This window comes from Anopheles funestus, chromosome 2RL (assembly GCF_943734845.2).
Source record: "Anopheles funestus chromosome 2RL, idAnoFuneDA-416_04, whole genome shotgun sequence".
In the NCBI taxonomy this organism is placed as follows: Eukaryota; Metazoa; Arthropoda; class Insecta; order Diptera; family Culicidae; genus Anopheles; species Anopheles funestus.
In genome coordinates this window covers 19,124,682-19,150,395 of record NC_064598.1, presented here as the reverse complement: position 1 = coordinate 19,150,395, position 25,714 = coordinate 19,124,682, and the positions used below count along the sequence as shown (strand labels likewise).

Below are 25,714 nucleotides of genomic sequence, written 5' to 3'. Positions count from 1 at the left end.
CAAGGGTTGATGTTGGCTGCTTCTGCTTCGGGTGCTGCTGCTGCTACTATCTTGAATGCTATGCTGAACGTATGCAATAAAACCCATGCTCAAACGGACCCACGGCCTGCCGTCCGTGCCGGTGTCACAATTGTGTACCAACACTAGCGTACGCGAGGATGGGTGGGGAGTTTGCTCTTTTTACGATGGTCTCAAATAAACAAGTTATTAAACAATTTTCGTGTTATTAATAGTAGTGGCTGGAGCTTGCGCACCGCAGCAAAACCCCAAACATCTTTATGAGGCCACATAAAAGTGCCATAAAATTAGGATACCCTACCGTTTTCTTCCCAGCTGTGTGTGTGCGTACATGTTCGTAAATATTAACAACATTAAGGGAACGTTTTTGTCCCATGGTTTTTTTTTCCTTTTTTTTCCTTTTGTTTCGGAATTTTCGTGTAACGTTTTGTTTTTCTTCCTCTTGATTTCGGGGGCTTCCTGCGGAATGACAAAACGATAAAACTCCATTAAACGCAATCACTAATGTGGCGCAACATTTGATTGCGGTAGCGTAATTAACATGGCGCTTCTGGATGCTAATTTGTTTCTTCCAACTGCATCGTACCGTGGTTTGGGTTTCGTTTAATCAAAACACAAATTTAGCTTCATTTTATAGCAAGCGTTTATCACGTGTGCATGCACGTGTATCTGTGTGTTTGAGAAATAAATCAAAATTGCTTTCTACCGTTGGTGAATCTCAAGCCGATGCCCGCCAGGGATTTTGTCAACCATTGCTTACCCAAAAAAAACACACACAAACAAAAAGTTTGTACAAACACAAGAAAACACCATCAACCAGGGTGCCAGGGCAAGAATTGACGAACGTTACCATGACGAAAGAAAAACATACACACCCAAAAACACACGTTATTGCTGCTGTCATCTTCCCGCCTCACTGTGTTTTCCCAGTTTTGGCGGTGTGCTTTTTTTGTCGGTCCCTTTCTCTCTCGCTCTCTCTCCTTCACGGTGTTCAGTGTTTTGTTTTGTTTCGGCGCTTTTTTCCTCCCATTCCGTGGCATGGCGGCAACACAACATCCGATCCATAAACAGAGTCTAAAATCATTTTTATGTTCACGCATAATGGCACCTACCCTAAACCAATATCTCCAGGAAGTAAAGGACCGCCAGAAGCGTTGTGCGAAGGGAAAACATGCGATGCACACACAAAAAAAGGAAGGGAAAGTCAACCGAAAGGAGGCAGCAAAAAAAGAGAGCAGTCAATCCTTGGAGCTCTCAAGCAAAGGCTCCTCGCTGGCGCCAGAAATAAAGTGGTGATGAAATATATATGTATGTGTACGACGATGAGGGCAGGCAGAAGGCCGGCCAGTGTAATAACGGATGGTGGAATACGGCGAAACAAATCTGGCGGCAGATAAGTGAGTGTAGAATTTGGGTGATTTTTTTTTGTTTTTCGTTTTCAGTTCCATCTTGTGTTTTTTTGTTGCTTTCTATCTCACTTTTTCTCCTTTACATCATTTTTTTCTGTATATCATTCCACATCAAAACCGCACAAGAAATCGGACCAAAAATCAACAATATTGAACGTCATGTGTTATATTTTCATAAGTGAGGATGGAATACGGTACGGTTGTCTTTTTGTCACACTGCTGATAATGTTTGATATTTTTTTCCGTTTCCGAGCCACACGATTACGCGGTCGATTCGATGAGCTTTTTTCGCGTGGTGTCGCCGTGGAAAATTGTATTGATTCATGCAATGGAGACGCCTGGTGTTTGACGACAAATTCACGTGTTACGTATAAAAATAGTTTATCCAATGGTTTTTGGGAGCATATTTTACCTTTCGAAATTGGAAGAATCGTTTTTGCTGTTGTTCTAAGAAGTTTAAGAAGCGTTGTTCATCGTTCAAAAATACAATACGAAGTAACCGGATGACCTTTCGGTTCAGTAGAATAAGCACGACATTGTTGAATTTTCCCTTGGTTTGTCAAAAATTGGTAAGAAAAACCATAAAAATAACAATCAGACTTTCCTTTCCTGGTAAAGTGAAGCAATGAAGGTGAATCTATCAAGTTTATTCTTTCCCACCCTCAAAGGAAAGAAGCTTAAACGTGGGGAAAACACTTAAAAGCTTTTCACACGGTGTATTGATCCGTGGAAGAGCCGTTTCTAGCTGAATCGCTAGTCTGGCCGCCCAAGATGACGGTTCAGGCTGGGTGTTGATTGTATGTAACCGAGCGTACTGACCTACGGGCGTATTTTCTTTACACGGAATTTTCACACTTGATTTGATTTCCAAGAATCGAACATTCGGATTTTGCTGTATATTCTGAAGAATTGGATCGATGATAAAACAATGCTATTTAAACATTGTGTACATGAAGTCATGTTTGTTATTCAGAAAAATGAGATTATTAAATATTAACTTAAAAATTACAATAAACAATGACAGTATAAGAAGAAATTAAATAGTATGAAAGCGAAAAAAGGTCAATGGAGTACTGATTTAAGCAGTAATTTCCTTTGTACCGTACAAAACTAAATTTAAATTCCACGTTAATTACATCATAGCCATGCAAAGAAACAAACAAAACGCTCATTTAATTTCTAACCTTTCCCGCTAATGCACGAATCTTGGGCTGATAAACCTTCAACAACAACACCCTTTAACATTTCACATCACGGCCTCAAAGCGTAACTCGAATTCCATTGTCTTTTGGTACGCACAACCGACATACATCACCAACATTGTAATCAAATCAGGGCCTCCAATCATGGCACCGCCCCGGAACCATCCCATTTGTACCGGTTACGTAGACGGATAAGTTTGCCGGCAGTGTCTCCGGTGTGGCTCATATATCTAATGATCTAACATGTGTACCAATCGACAATGAACAACAAGTTCATCCATCAGCAAACAATGGGTTTTCGGCGTAGTCAACACAGTAGTCAGACCACGTGTACGGCTTTTCCTGCCTCATGCCGTAGAATTGTCATCGTGATGTCAGCCAAAATGTGTACCACACGCACACACACACCCTGTCAGCATTTGTTTGGGGCGTGTAGAGTGGCTGCACGGGACAAATGGAATGGAGTTTCCCTCGTTACGATTGCCTATCCGTGCCAAGTACTGCTCACGCAGTAAGCCTTCGGATGAAATTGTTATTACTACATTTTGGAAGTAGACACATTGTCTGCGTATCAGAATCGTTTTCTATCGCCGAACCCAAATCAACCGTAAGCGTAACGCGCGTGTGTACGTACGAAAAAGCCAACAATCAAATTTTGGGTTGGGTTTTTGGGGTACAAAATGTTGAAACACCCCCAGAAAGTAACTGCATGATGAATAAGCTAAATGATTCTTATAAGGTTTTAACGAAATGAATAATTATTTCTGCAAATAAATAAGTAATACTAAATAATATTAAATACGGCACCAGTCCAAACCACAGTAACGGGTTTCAAATCCCCCCGTAACAAGGACTGACAATCCGGCTAAATGGGTAAAATAAGTTTTCATACGGCCTGGCCATTCTAACCAAGCAATAAAAAAACATTTTCTAAAAGTACTAGGCGTCTCCATCGGTAATTATTTAGTATTTCAGTATAAGTAATTATATAAGTAAAGTGTGCTCCTTAAAGATAAACAGAAGGTTGAAGTTTCTTATTGAAAATCGTTGTAATTAAAACTATGTTAGGCCTTGTTATGAGATACTGTCACGCGGCAACTAAATGAGCAAAAAACAAGATTTAAGATAACAAGAACAAGAGCCGTCTCCATCGGTAATTATTTAGTATTTCAGTAGAAGTAATTGTTTGCTCTATTTACTTTGCTTTTTTTTAAGTCTAGTAAGCCAGAAATGGCCAGCATGTCCTCAGAGGTCATTACGCCAAGAAGAAGAAGAAGGAGAAGAATAAATAACAAATAATTTAAATATGCAATATGTTAAATCGACTTCATTGAAAACTTGTTTAGTGAGGTTCTTTAGGGAAAAAGAGATTTATTTAATTAAATAGGTTTCAATCACCCTTCGACCATTAGAAAATTCTTGCTAAGATAAGCTTTTATGTATAACTTGTAATTCATTTACATTCGATCAATATTAAACTATGATCAGTTGCATCATGTAAAGGAACAATCTTTTTGAAAATAGTAGTAAATAGAGTGATATTTTCCAACTGTTATCCTTTGTTAACACTATCAATACACATTTCGATGCATTTCATTTGCACTAAATCCACTCTAAAGCCTTCCGAAGGAATCCAAGAACAGTCGACCTCCATCACACACCAGCACACGGTCCAATCACTGTCAGTTGATGGGTTTTCTATTACACTTCCGGACGTTATGTGGGTTACACCGTGACTACTACCCCGAGAAGTCATTTTTTTTTTTTTTTTTTTTTGGAAGCCACACTTCCAAAACCGAAACACCCAATCATTCAACTTCATTGTTTTACGCTAAAATCTTCACTCCATCTTACCGTGAGTTACTACCGTGGGGAGAATAGACCACACCACACACCCCATACAAGCTTTTAAAGAGCCACAAAATAAAATCAAATCGGCCACCGGGGAACACTAGAACCGAAAACATCTTCGGGCATGTACCAGCCGAAGGACTTTACTGTGATGCAAGGACTGACTGAGGCGCTTTTCGACATGGTTTCCCATTGGCACGGCGTGAGTTGGGGGACTAAGATTTATACACCATCACGTGAGAAGCCACCCCCCAAGCGGATCAAGCCACCGAATACTGGCAGGGCCGCGTGCAATCTGTGCACACCGAATAGACAGCGGAGCAGAGACCGTGTAGGCCTTCACTACGAAAGGTCTCGAAGGAGCCATACTTTCTTTTTAAGGATGTTGGCATTTTTAGCAAAACCAAAAACATTGGCTGGCCTTGTGTGCCAGCTTTTTGTTTTTTGGATGATCCGAGAGAAGGCAGGAGGAATGGATGAATTCCGCATCTTCGTAGGCTTGATGGTTTTCCCGGCCAGCATGATGATGATGATGAGAGTGATGAGAATGATGATGCGGGTGATTGTGATGGTTCCATCAGTTAAAGCAGGGTCGTGGCTCGAAACCTCGGTGAGAAGGGTAATAAATTTTACAATCCTTTTGGGATTTTAGTGTAATTTGTTTTTACACTTGTGGTGGTACCGGGCGCTCCCGTTTCAGTAGATTTCTATAAACTAGGAAGTGTCCTTGAAGGAATGTTTTAAGAGATGGAAAAGAATTGTCTTTTGTTTTGCAAAATAATAACAAAAATCTAGTTTAGTCTGTTTGCAGTTTTTATATTGTCGTTTAAATTAATTGTTTATTTTAAATTAAAAATTCTAATATCGAAACAAATAAAATGGCCGCTAACCATATCCAAAGCGACAAGAATTATATTTGTGTTCTTTCCATACGAACGCGTTTGTCGCTGTTCAAAATAAACACTGTAAAAACAATATTAAAACAAAAAATTTACACCACAGATAAATGAATTTAGTAACAATTTACAGGTGTGCTTGTCTACCGGAAGAACATAACACCTGTACAAAAACGCAATGCAAATAACAAATTTATTATGGGTTAGTAAGTTTTGGTGATGGGTAGAGGAAGAAAAACAACGAAACCATCCATTGAATACCAATGTATTGAATTTGAAACTATTTATTAAATATTCTTCTCTCTTGTTTTGGTATAACCGGTAACCCACCCCCGGGATTTAAACGGACCAATATTCATATGTATTCGTTGTGCAAATTTTCACCACCCGCCCGTGTTAGATCGATTTGAATGTAAATCCATGGCTATGATTTATTCCTGCATCATCTATTTGCTTTTATTCTCTCTCTCCGGCTCCGTATCTTTTTGTTTCATTTACTGTGATGCTACCAGCCACCTTGCTCCGTCACCTCTTCGGAGTTTAGAGGGACGACGGTTTCATCAACTCTTCTGATGGATATTTGCAGCACAGTGCACCACAGACTCTGCAGGCGGAAATAAAGTGAAATCAACAACAGCGAAACAAACAAGCAAAACGCAAAAACAAAACGCACACACACAAAAAAAACGTAATACCAATTCCATCCATCGTTCCAGACGCAATGGCAAATGCTTCATCAGATTGGCATCGACACTGCTGCAAATAACTGTATTTCGTAGCATAGTTTACCGATCGGCCATTGTCCCAGGCACCCGGGTCCTTTTGTGCCGTGGACCCATGTATGGCCCGTAGGCGGCTGAAGTACTGCCGTGCGACAAAAGGGAAGCAGGGCTCGGGGAGAAAAATCAATTTGTCATCAAACAAATTCAATTCCCGCTCTGAACTGGGACAGAATTCAAATAAATGCATCACTTCGTGCGGACATGCCGGGCCATTCGCACACTCTCGAGTGGTGCCTCACACTCTCGGGTAGGGGTTGGTGGGGGGTTGTTTGATTTTTATGACGCTTCATGGTGAAAGTATTTAAAATCGATTTATCGCAAACGAATGTCACGAATGTGTTCTACAAAATCTTAATTACCGAACTGTCCAAAGCGGCACTTGTGTGTGTTTGGAGTGTGTTTTTGCTTTTTTCACTTGATTTCTTTTTTTAATTTGTTTTTAGTTTTCTCAACTTCACACAAATTATTCAACTGTTTGAAAATGAAAATTTGAACCGCTATGTGTAATATTTGTTTGCCTATTTTGAATTTTATATTACTTTTTAATTGTCATTTTCTAATATGTTATCTAACTGGCATTTTGTCTACCCGGTCCATCGTTAAAGAATGCTCTTTTTGAATATTCAATAACTAACATTATGACTATTGAAACTATTGAACATTTAAGGAGCTTTGGTATATTCATTATTATTATCCTGATGAATCTACGATCGATCGTTGAGGGATCGATTGAATTCTTTTCGATCTAAGTTTAGTACATGGCGTTTAAGTTACTGAGTTGAATTCCTGAGTTGACTTGAATTGAATGAACCAACGAAGAATATATAGTTCTAAAGCACATTAAGTCACTCATATTCTGTCTTTCGTATTCTGATAATCAATCATATCAATCGATTGAGTATTCATCTTCGTCCACAGATCAAAAATAGTTTTAAGTTAAGCTGTTAGGGAAGTCAATTTCCAAGGTCTCAACAAATATTTGATTTCTCCAAAAATTTCTGTCAAAGAATCGGTATTAATTATGTATATTAAAAAAAATATCAACATTTTACTCACAAAAAAATCCTTACATATGTGATTAAAATCAGATTAAACATTGGCTACTGAATAAATCGTTTCGATTGCCACAAAAAATGGAAGTGATTCTATTAATCAACTGATAACGACATTTTCCCTGAGTGAGTGAATTTATAAGCACTACATAACACACTCATCAATTGCTTCATCCATTTCGCTTTCGATTATGGCAAGCAAACTTACCCAACTGAACTTTTGCTTTCCAGGAAGTAAAGCTTCGTTTAAACAAAAAACACCCCTAACCCGAAAGCGCTCTCAATCCGATGGGAAAAGTTCCATCCTGTGCACCGTCAACTACGAAATTATCCAATATCTTTGCTCGTTAATTTATCAACTGATTGCACCTCATCCAACTACGAACTTACCGAGCGAGTGGTGAGATGGTTTTGACGACGGTAGTTTTGCTTTTGATTTCTGTTTCGTCCTTAGCACAAACCAATCCGCTTCAAATGCACCGAGTTGATACAGATGCCTCGAGGTGGAGGTTATCAGTTCTAGGAGCTTGGAGTTTTTCCACCCTTTCCCCATCATATCGTTCGTGTATGAAATATAAGTACAAAGTACGATGCGCATATTTTCCCAACCCACCAAACCCTTACCCTAGACGCTTTCCCACCGGGGATCTGTCCGGGGCGAATCGTGACCAGCGTGGTAAAACAGGGAATCGTTCGAGGACGCGGGTGTAAACATGGCTCCCTATCCGCGTAAACCATCGACTCAAATAACGATGATGAACGGATTTCTTGACGGTACGCGACAACGATGGCCACCCCTAGTGCGGACGGATAAATTTGTCGAAATTCACAGGGACAACGATTTTCCGGCTGTGGCGTACACTAAAGAATCAAGGAAGTGGAAAAGTTGCAACGTTGTTTCGCGTTGGCTATATTTTCCTTCGTTTGCTTCGAAAGTATTTTTTGTTTTGTTTTTTGTTTTTTGTTCTGCATGTTTTGCTTTTTCTATCCCTCTTTCACTCATGTTGTGTACTCTAATAGTTGTGCACTCGAATAGCCGGTAACGTAAACTATTGCCATGGTTGACGCTAAAGCACGAATCCCCGTGACGGTACCACACGTCGCCCTCCTCCAACTCAAGCCAACTTGAAATCGGTTTTGAAGATGAAGAAAAATGAAGCCCAACGAAACTCTCCGGGGAGCAACAATAACAATTCGTGACGAACGACCTCTCCGGAGAAAAGTGGACGTACGTGTGTACGCAAACTCCTGACGGTGACTTACTGCTGGAGCGCAGGGCGAAAAACAACACCCGTGACCGCGGGAGGGGGATAGGAAAATGGGGCAAAGGAAATGGTGAGAAAAATAAACTCCCAACTTCCCCCGTCCAGTGCACAGAATGTGTATTTATGATTTCTCGGCTAGTTTATGCTGCCACGAAATGGAAGTGCCCTTCGTTACCCTAGACGAGCGCGCTAATTCCCCGATCTTATCTCGTAAAATATGATGGGCACAATATGTTGGGCTTGTATGCTTTTATATTTGGCGTTGTTTGTTGTGTGTGCTGTTCGAATTTTTGCTCGTGCTTGACTTGTTAGTGGCTTTTAGTACGATGCTTGTTAGTTCCCCGGTACACAAACAGCATACCTCAGTGGGTGGCAAGTGGTATGTAGGAAAACAAGGGTACAACGTGACGATAACTTATGGATGAATGCAAGAAAAGAGAAACTGTCCCTTACCGATAGTAGCTCGATTTACAAACCTACTAACTTCTATTTTATTTGAAGTTATTTATATTAGACTTAGTTTATTGCCCGTCAACCATCAGATAGGGTATGTATGGACACCCTCATACAGCAGCATGCTTCACATAAATTTGAGGAATATCTTTCGTAAAGGTATGGAGCTTTTGCTATTATCTGCACAATATTCTTAAAGCTTTAAAATAAATCTAAATTAGATTAAATCTTTTATTATAAACTAATTGTGAGTAAGGAAATGAAAGTAAATCAATATGATTCATCATCTGAACAAAGAGATAACAAAATTATTTACAATAGAACACAAACAATATATATACTTTATAACTAGTCATAAACTATTAATATGGAGCTTTAGTTGCGTTAAATAATAATGGTAGTTCGCGATTTTTTTAAATGTTTTATATTACTATTTTGTTTAAAATATTTGTTTTATTCTATTTTAAAATAACCATCATGTGACAAAAAGATTGTGACTTAAGATTAATATTGTTCGATCATTTTCAATTCTAGTTAGAATTCATTTGAAAGTAATATTCAAAAAGAACATATTCAAAAGTTGTGCTGCACGTAAAAAATTGGGTTTGAAATTGAATCGATTTAAGAAAAAAACAAAAAAAAACAACAAAGTTTGCTAGTTCATCTCGCTGTTCTAGTAAGTTAAAAGAAAAACTTCCTATCAAAAAGAGAGAGAGAGAGCAAAACGAAAAATCTAACAATACCCTAAGGATGGCCGAATTTCCCTCATCACACGTACCTAACACCGAAGCAGCATCTTCGCCACCAAACCATTTCCAGAAGCGACAGATGAACGACCACTGATAAGCGAATACCATCCATTCCGTCCCCATGGGGGGAGTGGTGCCTTTCTATGAGGCCTACTTAGAACGAAGATCCGCCAAAAACGCAAAAATATGTTCCACCGAAACGGACAAAGACGAACTAGCAATCGTACGCCTGACACCAACCGTCTCTCAATTCCCCGAGCAATAGTACCGGGGCCATCCCATCCCAGACCATTGGCAACGATCCCCATCGTCGAAGTACACAAACTACTTCACTTCCGAGTCGCACAAGGCACAAAAGTTTATTAGATATTAGAAAAGTTTGCCACCCCTTAACGTCGACAACCGGGACGACCCGTGTTGGTCGGTTGCTGCTACAGTTCGACAAACGATCCGATGGTCCGATGTGTCGACGAGTGACGAACACGAGATTTACTTCACCCGCGGTACAACCGTTGTCCATGCCTTCACCAGTCCTCCCCCTCCGCCCCCTCCTTAAGCGATATTACAAAAGCTAAAGCGAGATACAAAAAAGGCAGGGAAAGCCCCTTTTGTTACGAGGGAAAGTTTTTCACCTACCCGAGGTAGAAGTGGTAGCACAAAACCCCCAAACGGGGGAAAGGAAAATGTGCGAAAGAAGTGAGCATAGAAAACAGGGCGCGATATCGTTATCACTGGCAATAATTATGCTAAGCGCGGATGAAAGTTCTTTACTCGAAGCAGCTTTTTCCCTTCTTTTATTTGCTTTTCTTTTCGAGACTTTTTTTTCTAGTGTCTTTTGTCTTTTTTGTTGTTGTTAGATAGTTAGTTTGTTTGTTCGCGTATGTTGACTTGCAGAGGGTTTGCGCTTATATTCCCCCCTCAACCGTACCGGGAGATAGCCATTAATTAGCTTCGCCCGGGTGTGCCGGGAAAACAAATGATTATTCTCTTTGAAGATGGTTATTTCTTTGGCGAATTGGCACAGCTACGTTCGTGTGCTTTCCAGCTGGTACTGTTTGCTGCACATTTCCTGTGAGTGTTGTTAAAATGAAGCATTTTATTCAACTTTGTTTTATGTACTTTATTTCTTTTTAACAATTGCTAGCTTTTACTGAAGCTAGTACATTTCTTGTAATTTTGATAATGAACTATCCGTAAAAGAAGCGAAAAACAGTCTCAAATTCCATAAAAAGCTTTAAAACTAATTTTTAAAACCCCAATAGAATAACTATAGTAAGAAACCGTTAAAGTCCAGATCAATTTTTATGCATTCGACACACAAAAAAAAATACCCACAAAATGACAAAGTTGAGAAAACAACTGAATCTTAGCTGAAAATCACGAACAGACACCTAAGCAAACATGCATCTACGTGAGCAAAGTACGCAAAGGAACGAATTGCATGATGTACTTTTGCAGCATTATCGTCACGATTCATTTTTACCTTACCACCCAACCACAGTTCCCAAGCGATCGGGTCCCATTTTGTTGGCAACCTTTCAGGCTGCGAATGGAAATTGAACGAATTCGGCACCGAAAATGCAAATGAATGGCGAAAAAACCGTTGGCAGTGTGTACTCGAAGGAGATGGGGAGGGAAAACAAATATTTTCATTAATTTCGGATCGTTATTCTGCAGCGTTCGCGTGAGCACTTTCCGTTAATTTCAAATGGGATTTGGTCATCGAAGCGACACCAAGCCAACGAAACCATTGGACCGGTTTGGAGGTGGTGTGTGTTTCCTGTTTTTCCCCTCCCCCAGGGGCCTTTGTGTACCGTCTTCGATTCATTTCCTCTCGGTCAGTGGTATGGAATTGTCTGTCCGTACTCCATTAGCCGAATGAGTGAGAGAAATATAAAAGGGCAAAAGCGGAGTAGCGGAAGATGAACAGCAAAAAAAATCCCCTCAGTGTGCGCTTATTTTTCTTTGGTTTTAATTTTCCACCATTGCGGGACGGTGCAGCGGGCCGTAAATTTTGTCAGCAAACGAGCTTTGTCTGTTTTTTTATAAAGGAATTTCGTCTTCTTGTGATGCCATCGTGTGCTGAAAGCTTACCGCTGCTAGATGTGATCTAAGTACGTGAGAAGAATGCATATTACCGTGTAGTTTCAGGAGAATCCTGAAGAAATTCTACTAGTGCGGAAACATCAGTTAAAGTTAAATTCAATCTATAAGGTAACATAATTTAAAGAATAAAATTGTATTCAAAAAAAAAATAATAACAAAAAAATAGTTCCTCACAACGAGCTTTAGTTCCCATAGTGCACAAAACCCCTGGTCTGTCCCCCTTTCCAAACCAAATGTCCCCCAAAAAGACGACACAGTGCTACATTGTGCCAAAATCGCATTCGGGACGATGCAAACTTATGGGAATCATAATTTTGTCCATTTGGAAAGCTGGGAGACAATTATAGGAGATAAATTTTCATTTCACCCCACGTATACGCCGCCAGTTATCCGCCAAGGATAAGGAAGAAGCAATAAAAATCGGTCAGTACCCCTCCCGCCAGTTTGGCGATGAGAAGAAATTATTGAAGACTATTTAGCTTTGTTCATGGCTATTGTAAGGGAAGGAGAGAGGGAGAGAGAGAGAAAAAGAGAAAAAAGGACAGAAAAACACAATGTGCTTTTCGAAGCGGTTTTACTGTCCCTATTTTTTGGAAAACGGCTCAACGGTTTAAGGTAAGTTGTGTCGCTGCTTCTTTACAGCCGAATTAGAATTAATGATGCCTAGGGTACAAATGGTACGAGTGTGGGCCGATCGGTCTCACTTGAGCTAGGATTCGTCGGCTACGGTTACAGTGGTTGATACGGGTGGATTTGCTGTGAAGTGAAGATTGATTGTGGCACAAGTGCGTTGTGGTAAAGTGGAAGCTTTAGCTGAAGTAAGATCCATTTGCTACTAGCAAAGTTAATAATGCACAATTTACATTACCAGAAGCGTTATATTTTAAAGTATCTTATACTAAGTAATTTTGATTTTTTCATGTTGAAAAACTTTCGAAACAATTCCTCCTTCATCTAGTTTGTTTTGGAGCTGATGGAGAAGGCTTCTGCAAAAGTACTTTGCATTTCTCATGGTACGATTGATTCAACTGCAAGACGGGCTTGATTTCAATTATCTTGTGAAGAGAATTTAAACTATGCTGATTTTCATTCTACCGCAAGTGTCACAGATTTGCACAATGTATGCAGAGCCACAAAAAAAGCTTTACAAACTACGAAGGAAAAAGTGGCAAAAAAAACTACGCACATACATACACACCCACAAATTGTTGAAGAAGAATAAACAAAAAAAAGCGAACCATTTTCCTGAAAAGCCTGTCACAAGCTTTCGCTCGGACGAGGTATATAATCCACCCGAAGTTTTCTCATTCAATTTTGCCCGCTGATCCTTTTCATAGTGTAAAGTTTTCTTTCTTGGAATATATTTTCCTCCCGGTTTCCCCCTAGTGCTTTCCACCACCACCACCCGGGTTTTCCGCAACGTCATCGTCTGGAACGAGATTTAATCCTCACCCTCATTGGAATGGCTCATGAAGTTAATCTCATTCAACTGTTCCTGCTTCACTGTCGTACCGGAGCTCAGATTTCTGCACCATCACGCGTCAGCGTTGCAATGTTACTCACTATATTTTCTCTTCCCGGCCTTCTTTGCCTGCCATTCGCCCGTATGCACCAGGATGTGCCACGAGACACGATCGTCATGTTTGTTTTTGGTTTTGGTCTTGGTAACGACCGGCCACCCTGTGCCCCCATCGACCGTTGTCCAGTGAAATGCACTCTTCATGGTGATTGCAACTAGCTCCACAGTGTCCGGGAATGAAAAGTGCCCGGTAAAGGACCCCCCACCCCGTTGGGCAAGTTTCATTCCGCTGGCGAAATAAAAAAAAACGGACGAAACTATGCAGCTATAACTCACATCCTCCCGCATCATAAAAATAATAATCACAATAATCCTCTTTCAGAGGATGTCACAGGGAAAAAGGGAATGAAAGAACGAAGGAGAGAGAGAGAGAGAGAGAGAAAACCCAACATACTGGGGACCCCAACTGGCACCCCCATGGTAGTACCAGACCCGGCTTTAATACAAACTAAACGAGGAAAATAAAAGAAGGGCAGCAAGCATAAAAATAACACATTCCTTTCAGGCCAAATTGCGGAGGATGTACCCGGCTTGCTTGGCAATTGTAGAATCTCAGCCAAAGGCCACTTTGACCCCGGGACAACACCCTCCGCCCGATCACTCACACTTTTCCCTGCCATACCCCCGTGTAGTTCGACAAGAGCGAAGGGAAAACCAGTGCAAATGGGGGGAAGAACGGGATTTATCGTGTAGAACGAAAACGTGCGCCTGCCACACAAAGACGGAAGCGAGTGCAATGGCTTTGAAGCCGAAAGCAGTTTTCCTTTGCTGTGCAAGTGTGCTTTCAGCATCCATTTTTTTGTTGTCCTTCGTTTCTTAGTTTGAAGATGGTCTATAAAAAACTTTTCTCATGATTCGAGGCCACACCAAGAATGCTGTTTTCTTTTTCTCTCCCCCGACATTTCCTCCCCAAAAAAAACACCTCCTCTCAAGGTTTCAGCCCTTGCTGGGAAAGATGTTAGCATTATTTTCTTTGCCTTTTTTTCTCTCTCTCTCTCACACTATTTTGGTTGCTTTGGCATACCCCCGGCAAGGTGTAGTGTCGGTGCTTGAAAATGCGGACGGAGTGCATAATTGAAGGTGCAGGTTTGTAACCAAGCCCACAGCACTGTCAGAAAGCAAGAAAGCGGAAAATGCAACAAAAAAAGAAATAATAATATCAACGTTTGCTAAACCGCGACACCTCGATCGGTGCCACTTGGGTAGTTGGTGAGTGGTTTGTAGCAACAGTGCACCTTTTGCTCGGAAAGTGCTTTGATTCACACGGAAAGAAGTGTACTGTTTCATGCTCCAAGAAAATAGACACGGCCAAACACCTAAGACAGCATCGGCTGTGGTTCAAACGGGCGAGAAGAGCAAATAGTTCTTAATGCTATCTTTTTTTTCTGATTTTGCATTTTTCTGTGCTTTCAGTTTGTTGGGTCATTTTATGAAATGAAAGCATTGAGATTGAGTTCTGGTTGTCTAAGATGGACATCAAGGGTTTTTAACGTCTTTCTTTTTAATAAAATTAGTACTAGGAATTGAGTTAAATTTCCATTAAATTCTAAGAGACCTTCTGAAAGGTCAGAATAACTGTTCGGTTATTGGAAAATAATATTAGTTAGTCTAGAAGGTAAATGAGTCCATATAATCAAGGTTTCCTCATATGAGAATACCTGGAGCACTCATTACCTAGTCAGGCTATCTATATGTGAATCTGTGAGTCTTCGGTGCGGATTGGAACAGGTTTGGGTGCTCAACGTCATCTGAAGAGTCGTCTCATTAACAGTTACTCGAGCTTTATGCGAACCAGGGACTTCACTAGGGCCCTGTCAGTAGCTAGTGATGATTTGAAAATAAGACATCTGACTACCTTAACTAAGCGAGGTGCAGATATATTTTATTTCAGATGCATATAAGCGCCATTACAAAGAAATAATATTGTTGATGTCTCTCTCTATTTCTCTTGTTGACTTTAAGGTCCCGTCGGCCATTTCTGGCTTACTATATATTTTTAAAATGGCAAAGTAAATAGAGCAAACAATTACTTTTAATAAAATACTAAATAATTACCGATGGAGGCGCCCAGTACTTTTGAAAAATATTGTTTTCTGCTTGGTTAGTTGCCGCGTGACAGTATCTCATAGCAAGGCATAATACAGTTTTAATTACAACGATTTACAATAAGAATCTTCAACCTTTTGTTTATCTTTAAGGAACTATACTTATACAATTACTTACACTAAATACTTAATAATTCCCGATGGAGACGCCTAGTAATTTTGAAAAAAAAAATATTTTTTGCTTGGTTAGAACGGCCAGGCCGTATTAAGACTTATTTTTACCGCGTAGCCGGATAGTCTGTCCTTGCTATTGGGGGACGCTACGGATGAGATTTGATCCCCCGTCCTGGCATGTGGACCGGCGCCATTTATCACGTACACCACCATGGGCCGCCCCACTTCTCAAGAAAATATCAAGAAATATAAGGCAAACAAGATACACTTTTCGACAATTGTGGGGAAATTTTCAAATGAATGTTGTTTCTGAAAAAAAAAACTCCAGCTACAAAATGTTGATCCGTTCCAAGGTAATGTGAGGACGTAAGTAAAATAGTGTTTTAACTCTTGATTTACCAAGAGTACAAAAACAGAAGGTAATACTCTTAACATTTACGATGTTGTCAAAAGTAAATACCGTGTGTGGACATTACCTTCAGTTTTTTAAGAAATAGAACAGTTTTCGGGAAACAATTTTAATCGCTATGATTAACTGCGGCAGTCCCAACAGAACTTGCTATGAGATTCTTGCAAATTGCAAGCATTTGCAAAAAACCTGGAAAGCGCAGTGTATGTAGTTATAGCGACACCGTGAGTGTTTTCATTAGTTACCGTAGCTGCAAAAGCAAATAATTTGGCAACGAACTCACGCTTGCAAATGTAATTTTGTGATTTGAGTGCTTTGCAAAATTTTGCGCTTGCAAAATACACCGTTGCCAGGTGCCTTTAGAGTTTACTCAGCTATCGCTGCAGTTTTTATCAACAGACAAGTCGAACCTAGTGCAGTTGATCTTCAGTACGTGTAACCGTGTAACCCTCTTTCATCGATTTTAGTGCAAGATGAAAATATCCGCTGCTAAGACTACCATCCTTTCAGCAACGGGAAATAAACGAATGCATGATGCAACTGCAACTAAAAACACCCGCGCGAAACGACCTACACGGTGGGTCAATTCCAAACAACCGTTGCATCTATTTGCCGGACACAAACACCCCTACTCGGTAAGGTATTTTCCCTGAGCACCGCCGTAGATAGATTTTGAACGCAACGGAACAAAACCAGTTGCCTAAACAGCGTGAGATCGTTGTGCAGAAAATTCCACGGATTTCATCCGGAACGCTCACCTGTTACGATGCGCTGAATGACACGGTAAGGTGGGTTGTATTTTACTATTTTAGTAAGTGAAAATGTTGCCGACCGAGGGAGGTAGTGCACACCAGGTGAACGTGAACGCTGCTGTGACTGTTATTGTTGACGAAGAGTTGGCGATCCGGCGATGGCCGTTCCATCGCTCCGGCTCACACCAGTTGCTTGGTAATGATGTTGTTTCAGCAGTACCGGAGTTTTTGCCACTGTTGTGTTTTTCTTCAATTTTCAAGCCCTTTCGCTGGGGGTTGCCGGTTGTGGCCGGTTCCTAGATTTACATTGTGACTTTCCTACCGTCTACTATAGCTGCATGAGGTAGAAAACGAAACGACGGACGTTACCGTCTTTGTTATGCCGCTCGCAGTGTACGTTTTGAAACTGTAAAATAGGATTACATTTTAATCCCCTGCACTATGCGGGTTTGCGATAATCTGCTGTTTTGCGATGGCCCACGCAGACACACACACAAAACAGTAGGGCTTTACTAGCAGCACTAGCACAACAGCGCCCAGCACTTTGTTGACGCTCGGAAGAAGGATGGCGTATTTTGCCAAACGAGACAAGAACGCGAGACAAGAAAACAGAGAAATAACGAACCCACCCGAAATGAAAGTCTCGAATTCTCGAACGATTGGGACGTTCTCAACAGCGTCGATCCACAACGCAAGCTTAGCTAGACGGGCAGAGATCCTTTTCTTAGCCCGTTTGCCCAGTTACAACCTGCCGCTGGAGGTTTTTTTTTGCTTTTTTAATGAAACCGGACTTTAATTACGCTGAAAGGAAAGCCGTCTGTTAGTTAAGTCTCTCTCTCTGTCTCTCGTCCCTTTTTTACTACATCCACCTCACGAGGGAGAGAAAGGCACCCTGCGCTCATGGTTGGCGTTCGAAAGACGAAGTAAATCTATGGCTTCCGGTGGATGAATCTTCATTTTCGCATGTTAATGAACGCCTTTCGATCGGTTTGATGAAATGTAGCCTCGCCACTCACTCGCTACACGGATACCAACGAGGAAAGTCTTCTGTGAATGGAGAAATTAAAAACATCCCCCCCCCCCCACGGACCGGGTGGTCCCGTACCACCCAGGCACCATTCTTTGTCCGGTTCATCACCATCCCGCTGTGTCTCGGCTGGCGGCCCCGTGGCATTGGACGAGTCTCGTTTCGCTCGTGGCACAGACTTTGTTGAAAGGTGTATTTTTGTTGAATTGCAAATCCACACCGGTAAATTATGGCGTCCGTTAAGTAATTTAATGCCACCGGTTTTTTTTTCTGTGCTGGGAAGCACACACACACACACACCCACACAGGTGGATGGGAAATTTATTGTACACCGTCAACATAAAGACCGCCTGCTGTCTTCGGTTAGAGCGCACGGAATGTGATCCGCACTTTAATCAGATGTTTACGTTAGTGGTTTAATAGAATTTTCACACCTTTTAACTAACTATTCAATTGATCAATCGTTTAAAAAGTTGTTTTAGAGGTTTGAAATTATGCTACCCTCTTTCTGAAAAATTTTTCGTTTATTCAATTCTTCTCAAAATGATTAATTTCCACTAAAGTTTCAAGTATTTTCAAGTTTAGTTTCAACGTACCATAATTCATTATTACCGATTTATCATCATCAATTGTTAAATGGAACACTATTCTATTCACTTTCCCCAAAAAAAATATTTATTACATCTAATTTGCCTATCGCCACCTTTTTGCAACAAAACTTTTGCCCGAACTCCGCAGTATAGGAAAATTATATAAAATGCTCCATAAATTCATGTCTTCTGTACCATATTCGTTTTTTTTTTTGGTGGCTGCACTTTCAAACAATGCAAAAACTTGTCCGAGTCGTACACACGAGCCCGACTTCCATGCAGTTAAGTCATGTATGTGCGAGTCGACAATACGTGCCCGGCCCTCGGTGGTACCAGTTAAAAGCCCCACTTCAACAGGCTCATCATCCGAAAATGGTACTCGTGAAAACTATCGTCCGTTTTCATTACTGTGCCCGAGGTCAGTGGCAGTGGTGAACACCTTCCAAGGCACGGGAAACTTCTCGCTCTCAGCGCAGGAGAACTTACTTTCTTCATCGTGCAAAAGTTGCTAGAACTTTTGCTCCTAAGTCGACTACTTTTCTCTCCCACCCTTCCCCCCGCGCCATCAGCAAAGCTTTTGTTCTAACAAAACTCGGGAACTGGACCCGAGTGTGCAAACGAGTGGACCGTACCCACTTACCGTACGGCAAGTACAGCAGAAGCGGCCTCATGTACGGTACGCTTCTTTACCATCAGCACTGAAAAAACGGACACGCTGATGAACGAGGTTGTGATATATGTACGCGGCATCCGTACACAGGATGCGCCGTTTTGCTGGTACCTCGTTGCACAATAGGCCTGTAAATTTCACTTAATTACGTTGTTATATACAAATTAATTAAGTTATTCATCTTGCACTTTTTAGCCACGGGTTTTTGTTGCTACTTGCCTCACACGGTAGCGCGAAATGCTGCATCTTCAAAAACGGTTCTTCTATCGTCCAGAGGTTCGCCACTTGCCAGTGTTGACTCTATGGTAGCTGTTGGTGGTTTGGTACTTTACTAGAAGTTGCACTAGAAAGGACCATCGTTCTGAATGGAAAGAACAGCTGCCTTTTCAGAGTTACCTCGGTAATAGGATCTCTATTGCCCCAGTTGGAGTATACTCTTCCATGTGCTTCGAGTGAAGTTGAATGCAATTACACGAACATATCTAGATTTAAATCTTTGCTGCCTCGATGATTTAAAAGAGTTTTTTATCTGATTTGTTTAGCAGCTTTTCACATCAATTTTCACCACGTCCAAAAGCTTACAGCACCTTCCGCCTTTGCACACTAATCAATCACTTATCTTTTCAGAGTGAAAATCGTTTTGTTTAAACCCGCGCAACACAATCAAAACCATTCCATAGTTCTTGCCCGGCATTGGTGCTCCTGACAAATTAATTCGCTTCCGGCAAATGTACTGCAAAGGCACACGCAAGTGGGTCACATCCGGTGTGCGCGAAACACACAAAAGAACACCACTTATTTTCCTTATGCTGTCGGCCCCCTCCCGGTGGTTCCCCGGTTGTTCCGTTGCACCGTGCTCATTAATGTGTGCCATGCATGTTTGTGTTGGGGTCCCGTCCAATGCAACAATTCCGTACGCCCGCCGGTGGAACAAAATCAAGTCGCAATATCCCACCCAAGTGGGGTATTGGAAGGCATCCGCAACGCAAATGCAACATTCCACATCTTGCCTGGTGGGTGCAAGTTCTTTGCACGTTTCGCTACACCCTTATGTACTGGGGTGGAAGGTTTCGACGACGATGATGATGGCCTCCACATTGTCGTCAAACGGTTCCCAGGCCCCTTTCGCCTTTCCATCGACTTTTTTTTTCGTTGAAGTGCCTTTGTTTGCCCGTCGGCACCGTGCAACAGTTTTTGCCCTTCCGACGGCTGCCGCGAAGAAAGATGAGAATGCTTCTGATTCATTATTAAAAGTGCATTATGCAGGCCGGCAAGTGTACTTCTTTGCTTGTGCGCTTTGTGTCTGTGTGTATACATATGTGGGTTCGGCGCGTGTACAAACTTCAGGACAAAGCTTGTCAACTCCCTTACCATGCTGTTGCAGGCATGCCGCAATATCATCCCGTGTTCTATTGCGTTGCGAATGAAATCCCTTGCACGACGCACGGCCCAACACCACCCAGGACGGTCGGTGCATCCCGATGGGGTTCCTCCACCGTTCATCAGCGCGCCAACTGGCTGATGCTGGCGACAACTTGACGCACACTCGAGGCCACCCAAGATAGTCACACCGGGTAAAGGAGCCGACCTCTTCGCTGTCGGGGGGATTGTGCTCTTTTAGCATTCTTTCACATAAGGGGAAACCGGAGTTGGCGCCCGTGGTGAAACGTTACTAACACTCCAGCATCAGCAGCAGCAGCTCACCTCATTCTTAGTAGCAGGCGTTTAAAGCTCACTTGGAGTGAGCTGCTTTATGCTGGTGAGGACGACATGTGTGTAGAAGCGGATTGTAAAACGAACCTGCACGAACTGAAGTAGCTGATGAGACTGAACCGTCTGAAACCATGTCGGTAGACGGTGAAACCCGTAAGGGGCCAATCAGATCTAACCCCTTCGACGGTCCCCGTGACGGGGTTTGGGTTTTGGCGTGGTTTTAGCCGCTTACGGTTGAAAGGTCACCGTACTTAAGTGATCAAAGACAAGACAAGGATGGGTTTAAACTCATTTGCCCCATTTGTGTTGGTAGCAGCTGGTGTAACTTGCCAAACGAACACGGGACGCAATGGATTCAATTTGTCGCTTATGCTCTTTTGATGAGGTACATACCTAGTTGACAAATTTTGAGCAACACGACACCCTGCAGCAACGACGACGCACAGCAATTGCGCGCGATAAGGAATCGGTGGCGGGTTGTAAATCTTTCACTAGTTTTTGGATGTACCAAATTGCTGATTCATTCAAACAGAAAGTTTTACGAGTGTCTTTCGCAATATGGGTTTCTTGTTACTGGTGCGAGCTGTTCAAATATTAAACAACGTTACGACACGAGACAGATGCTCTTTCCAAGATTTCTAATTGTCCTAGGACACACTTCATGCCTTTGTGAATTAAATTTGAAAGGAAATAAATACCTTTCACTGCTTCAAAAAGCTTCAAAAAATGATTGATAATTTATTGTTTGAAAACTACAACAAAAAGAATGATGTTGTAAACAATCTCAATCAGTTTTTTAGAATTCAATATTACGCTGCACGATATTGCAACGGAAACACGCTATTAATGTACTCAGTTTTAAAGTCGCATAAAAATGCAAACGACCGAAACGGCCCTATAGGACACACTCGCGAGATGACTCACTGTTCATGGGGTTGAACTGCTGCGTGTTTTTTTTTCTCTCCTTCTCCTTCGTTCATTTGGCTTCTTGCATTAGGGAGGATGTAACTTATTTCCAGTGACAGCAATAAATAACGAAACAGCGCGCAGGAACTGCCAAACTGCTGCAGCCCGTTCGCGCATTTGCATAGCACAACCGGAGCGAATGTTGTATCATCACTGGACAAGAGTTGTGGTAAAACCAGACAACAAACCAAAAAAAAAACCAAGGAAAATAATTGCACCCGATTGGATACTGAAGCACCGAGTCGAGGCCATTGGGCTGTCGAATTGCTGAAGAAACTGGGAACAAGGCAAACAAATGGCAGTCCCAGGGCAGTCGAATGCCTCAATTTCGAATTATGATGCGGATTTTATGCACTCGTTACTGCATGTTAGAAAAAGATATTTAATAAATGCAGCCTTTGCAGTGTTTCGTACGGACAGTTTGGCTGAAAAAAATAAATCTCTTCTCATGCGACTGCGAGGCGCAAATAAGACACGTGTTCATGAATCGCAAAGGAAGAGGATATGAGATATAAGTTGTATTTCGAACTGCAAAAAAAAGCTTTGCAGAGGCAAACGCCGTAGTGAGAGTCCCCGGGGTGAATGCAGTCAGTTGTGTACATGCAAAAAAAACCCCCACCCGTTGGGGGTTGTCCTTACGATGAGTTGATTTCATTCTATTCATATACAACGTTTGTGTTTTAACTTTTTATTTTCCCCCCCCCCCCCCCCGTACCGTCCTTCCATGGTTCTGTGTGAGCTCGCGAGATTTTTCCATCTCAGCGGTAGGTTTGTCCACTCGTGGTACAGCATTCTGACATTTGCTGAGGGTCGCCACCACCAAAGACATCACAGCGGGGCACTACTGTGTGCCTGCAACCGGGGACGACACTCGTGTGTGTGTGTTTGTTATGTTTTATGACTTCATTTTTGCATATCACTATCTGATGTCTATGATACGATTGCCACGTCCATTGTGTAGCACTTGTAACGGAAAACATGACTGCATCGTTTTGTGCTACAAAAAACAAAAACGATATCAGGATATTAAAATGGATATAAAGAATTTTAACTATCGTTGTCCAGCACAAACAATCCGATGATGTAATGGTTATGATTAACTTTCTTTGGCCTGTTTTTTTTTGTGCCACTAACAATGAACAAAGGACTACACTTACGAAAGGGACCGTAACTTCATAAAAAAGTAACAACTCCACAAAATCTCGCTATCCAATGTTGATCTCAATTATTTGGTCCTGACCATGCAGGATTTATAAACGAAACGACACAACCAAAACAACTTCTAATCTTGGCATTACTTTGACAAACAGAAGAAAAAAAAACTTTCACCAATCCCTTTTGTCCACTCCACTTCAGCTCATCCACGTAGCGCAGAGGTGGACAGTACTGCCATTAATGTTCCAAGCCTAATTCCATTTGACATATTGAAGGGAAAGGTTTTGCTTGCTAGAGGTATCAGACCACATCTAATATTCCGATCACATCCGAGATCGATCCGTTTTTTTTGAGGGCAAATAAACCAAACGCAAACTTCAAACTAGGCCTCTGCAAAGTAAAACGGACTTTGCACTTTTGTGGACATTTGTTCGGGTTGCGGCAATGGGTGGTTACGGGTTACATTGCGAAAACTTTTCCTCCCCTCACACCCCGCCCCTCGTTTTGGGGTCTCCTTTCCCTTTTACCATCACCTTTGCTCACGTACGTAAGAAACATTGTTAGTGATTCTTGAGATCCTACGAGATCCTCGGGTACGTCCGCCGGCCTAAATTGCCCCATTGTGGCAGGTTGATTTTCCAGCTCAACTGACCACCATACCGTGTGCACGGAATGAACTGACTTTCTCTCCTGCTCTCTATGACCCCATTCCCCGTAAGTCAGCATTCTCGCCAACCAAAAATGAATCCGTTGTAATTGTCTCCTAGTTCGAGCGTTCGATGGGAATTCCTTCATCTACTACGTCGTAAGACTTGGGTTGCAGCTTCTTATACGCCCCGGCACAGCGGCATATTGCTACCCAGTACCGAAAACACCGAATTTGTATACCAAACACGTACGGGCGTGATGGTAGAATGAGTACAACAATGATCTCTTCGAACAAATTCTACCGGACAAAAGGCAACTTTATCAGTTCGGCTGAGGCATCTCCTTCTGCACAAGTGCTTTCGAGCATGTGATCTTGTGGGGGGGAAGAGGGGGTAAGGGAAGCCGAAGGAAAAAGAATGGAATTAGTTTAGTCCTATTGTTTGCATTTCTTGTATACAGTGAATTTGAATTCCACCACCCATTGAGTGTACCGACTCAATAGAATTCTGATTTTATTAGTTTGCTTGTGAAATCATAATACATGTACACGCTGACGATCAATCAGTGCCTTTTATCCTTTTTTTGTCTCGAAGAAAAGATGTGTGTGTGTGTGGAAAGGATGCTTTTATGGCGCAAAGATTGATTTTAAAAGGAAAAAAATTAATAAGTTTTTTAAAATTGTTAGATATGACGGGTTTAACATGTGAATTGCATAACTCTAGGCGTTTTTCGTAAACGGGAGAAAAGGTTGAAGAAAAAACAACTTTTTAAAATAATTTGATTAGCTATAAAAATGTGGAAATTTGAGAATCTCGTTCTACCTACTGGAAGTTAAATCTTGAATAAGCTAGTTCTGACTTCATTCGGCACCGGATTGAATCCCTTCAGCAACTGCTTTGCAATTGCATCCAGTGCTTCGTACGAGAGACATCACCGTAGCATCATCACAAATGCCTCCCGGGTCATATCATCTTCAATCTCGAATCGAAATCGTGACAATCCACATGGGTACTGTTCGAGCGAAACACCTTTTCTATCTACGGTTGCCGCACATCCCGCGGTATAGCGCAAATACATGTGTAAAACGGCATCCACTTAATCAGTTGGCAATCGCGCTATTCACACTTTCTGCAAGGATCTTCAGCCATCTTCATTCGGTGGGCCAGATTTAATCAGACGATAACTAGTTTTACTGCTGTTCCCGGCGATGTCATTTCTCACTCATCACTACTATAGGTGGTGATCATGTGCAGAAACGTGTGCAGCACACGAGTGAACAACAGCCGGTGCCAGAGCGGTTTTTTGGGCGAGGGAAGGGGTGGTAGCAATAAAAATTCCGTTTCCGCCTCGGTAAGAGCTGTAGAAAATGTAATAAAGCCATTATCGATTCCTGGTATCTATTTTTTTTTTTGTGAATGTGTGTGTGTGCGCGGGCGCGCGTCTGTTTTCGCTGTTATGTTGCCATCGAGCGCGCCATCTTGCCTAACGCGCGCGGGTACCGGCGTTCCGATCCCGAATGATACCAGATGATAATGGTTTTGGCAACACTTTCGAACATCCGGACGCAAACGTTCACTCCGATCGTGCCGGGCCGTGCACTACATAATATGTTGAAGGGAACGGGTTTTTTTTCCTTTTTCTTTCTTTTTGGCTCTTCATTTTCTCCTACTCAAACGCTACGCCACGGTACACGATAGGGGTGGCTAGTCGTGTCGTTTTCACCAGCAGCAAACGATACAGCACCACTCACGTAGTCACTTATCAGAAGAGAGACATTTATTTGATCTTTATAGGATTTCGATACTGGTGCACGATACGGTGAATGTCCCGAAGCCGTGTAGCTTTCTTACATTTAGTCGTGAATGGGACACACGCCATACCGCGCTTTGGGTTTTTTTGGTGGGATGGAACAAATCTATCGAAACATGAAGAAGAATGTGTTAAAAATGGTACGTTACGGATGATTGGTACAAGGATTTTATATCGATGGAATGATAAAGTTTACTGTACGGCAAAAAGAGTTGCGCCGCATTGTTCAGCATAATATGCTAATGAACGTAACGAAATGGTATTGCTATGAAAATGAGTCCATGAAGCACAACATCATAACTGGAATAAAAAATTAGTTGAAACTAGAAAAAAGTGCAACTTTTATTCCGTGTAAAATCAACAGATTAAAAACAGGAATTTGAAAAGAACTATG

At 41.8% G+C, this 25,714-nt stretch overlaps 1 protein-coding gene and 1 long non-coding RNA gene across 5 annotated transcripts in view; one reads left to right on the top strand and one right to left on the bottom strand.

Moving 5' to 3' along the window:
• The window catches only part of LOC125763100 (uncharacterized), a 198,610-nt gene that overhangs the window by 36,028 nt on the left and 136,868 nt on the right, over positions 1 to 25,714 (bottom strand). The window lies entirely within an intron of this gene.
• The window catches only part of LOC125763153 (uncharacterized), a 125,413-nt gene that overhangs the window by 1,047 nt on the left and 98,652 nt on the right, over positions 1 to 25,714 (top strand). The window lies entirely within an intron of this gene.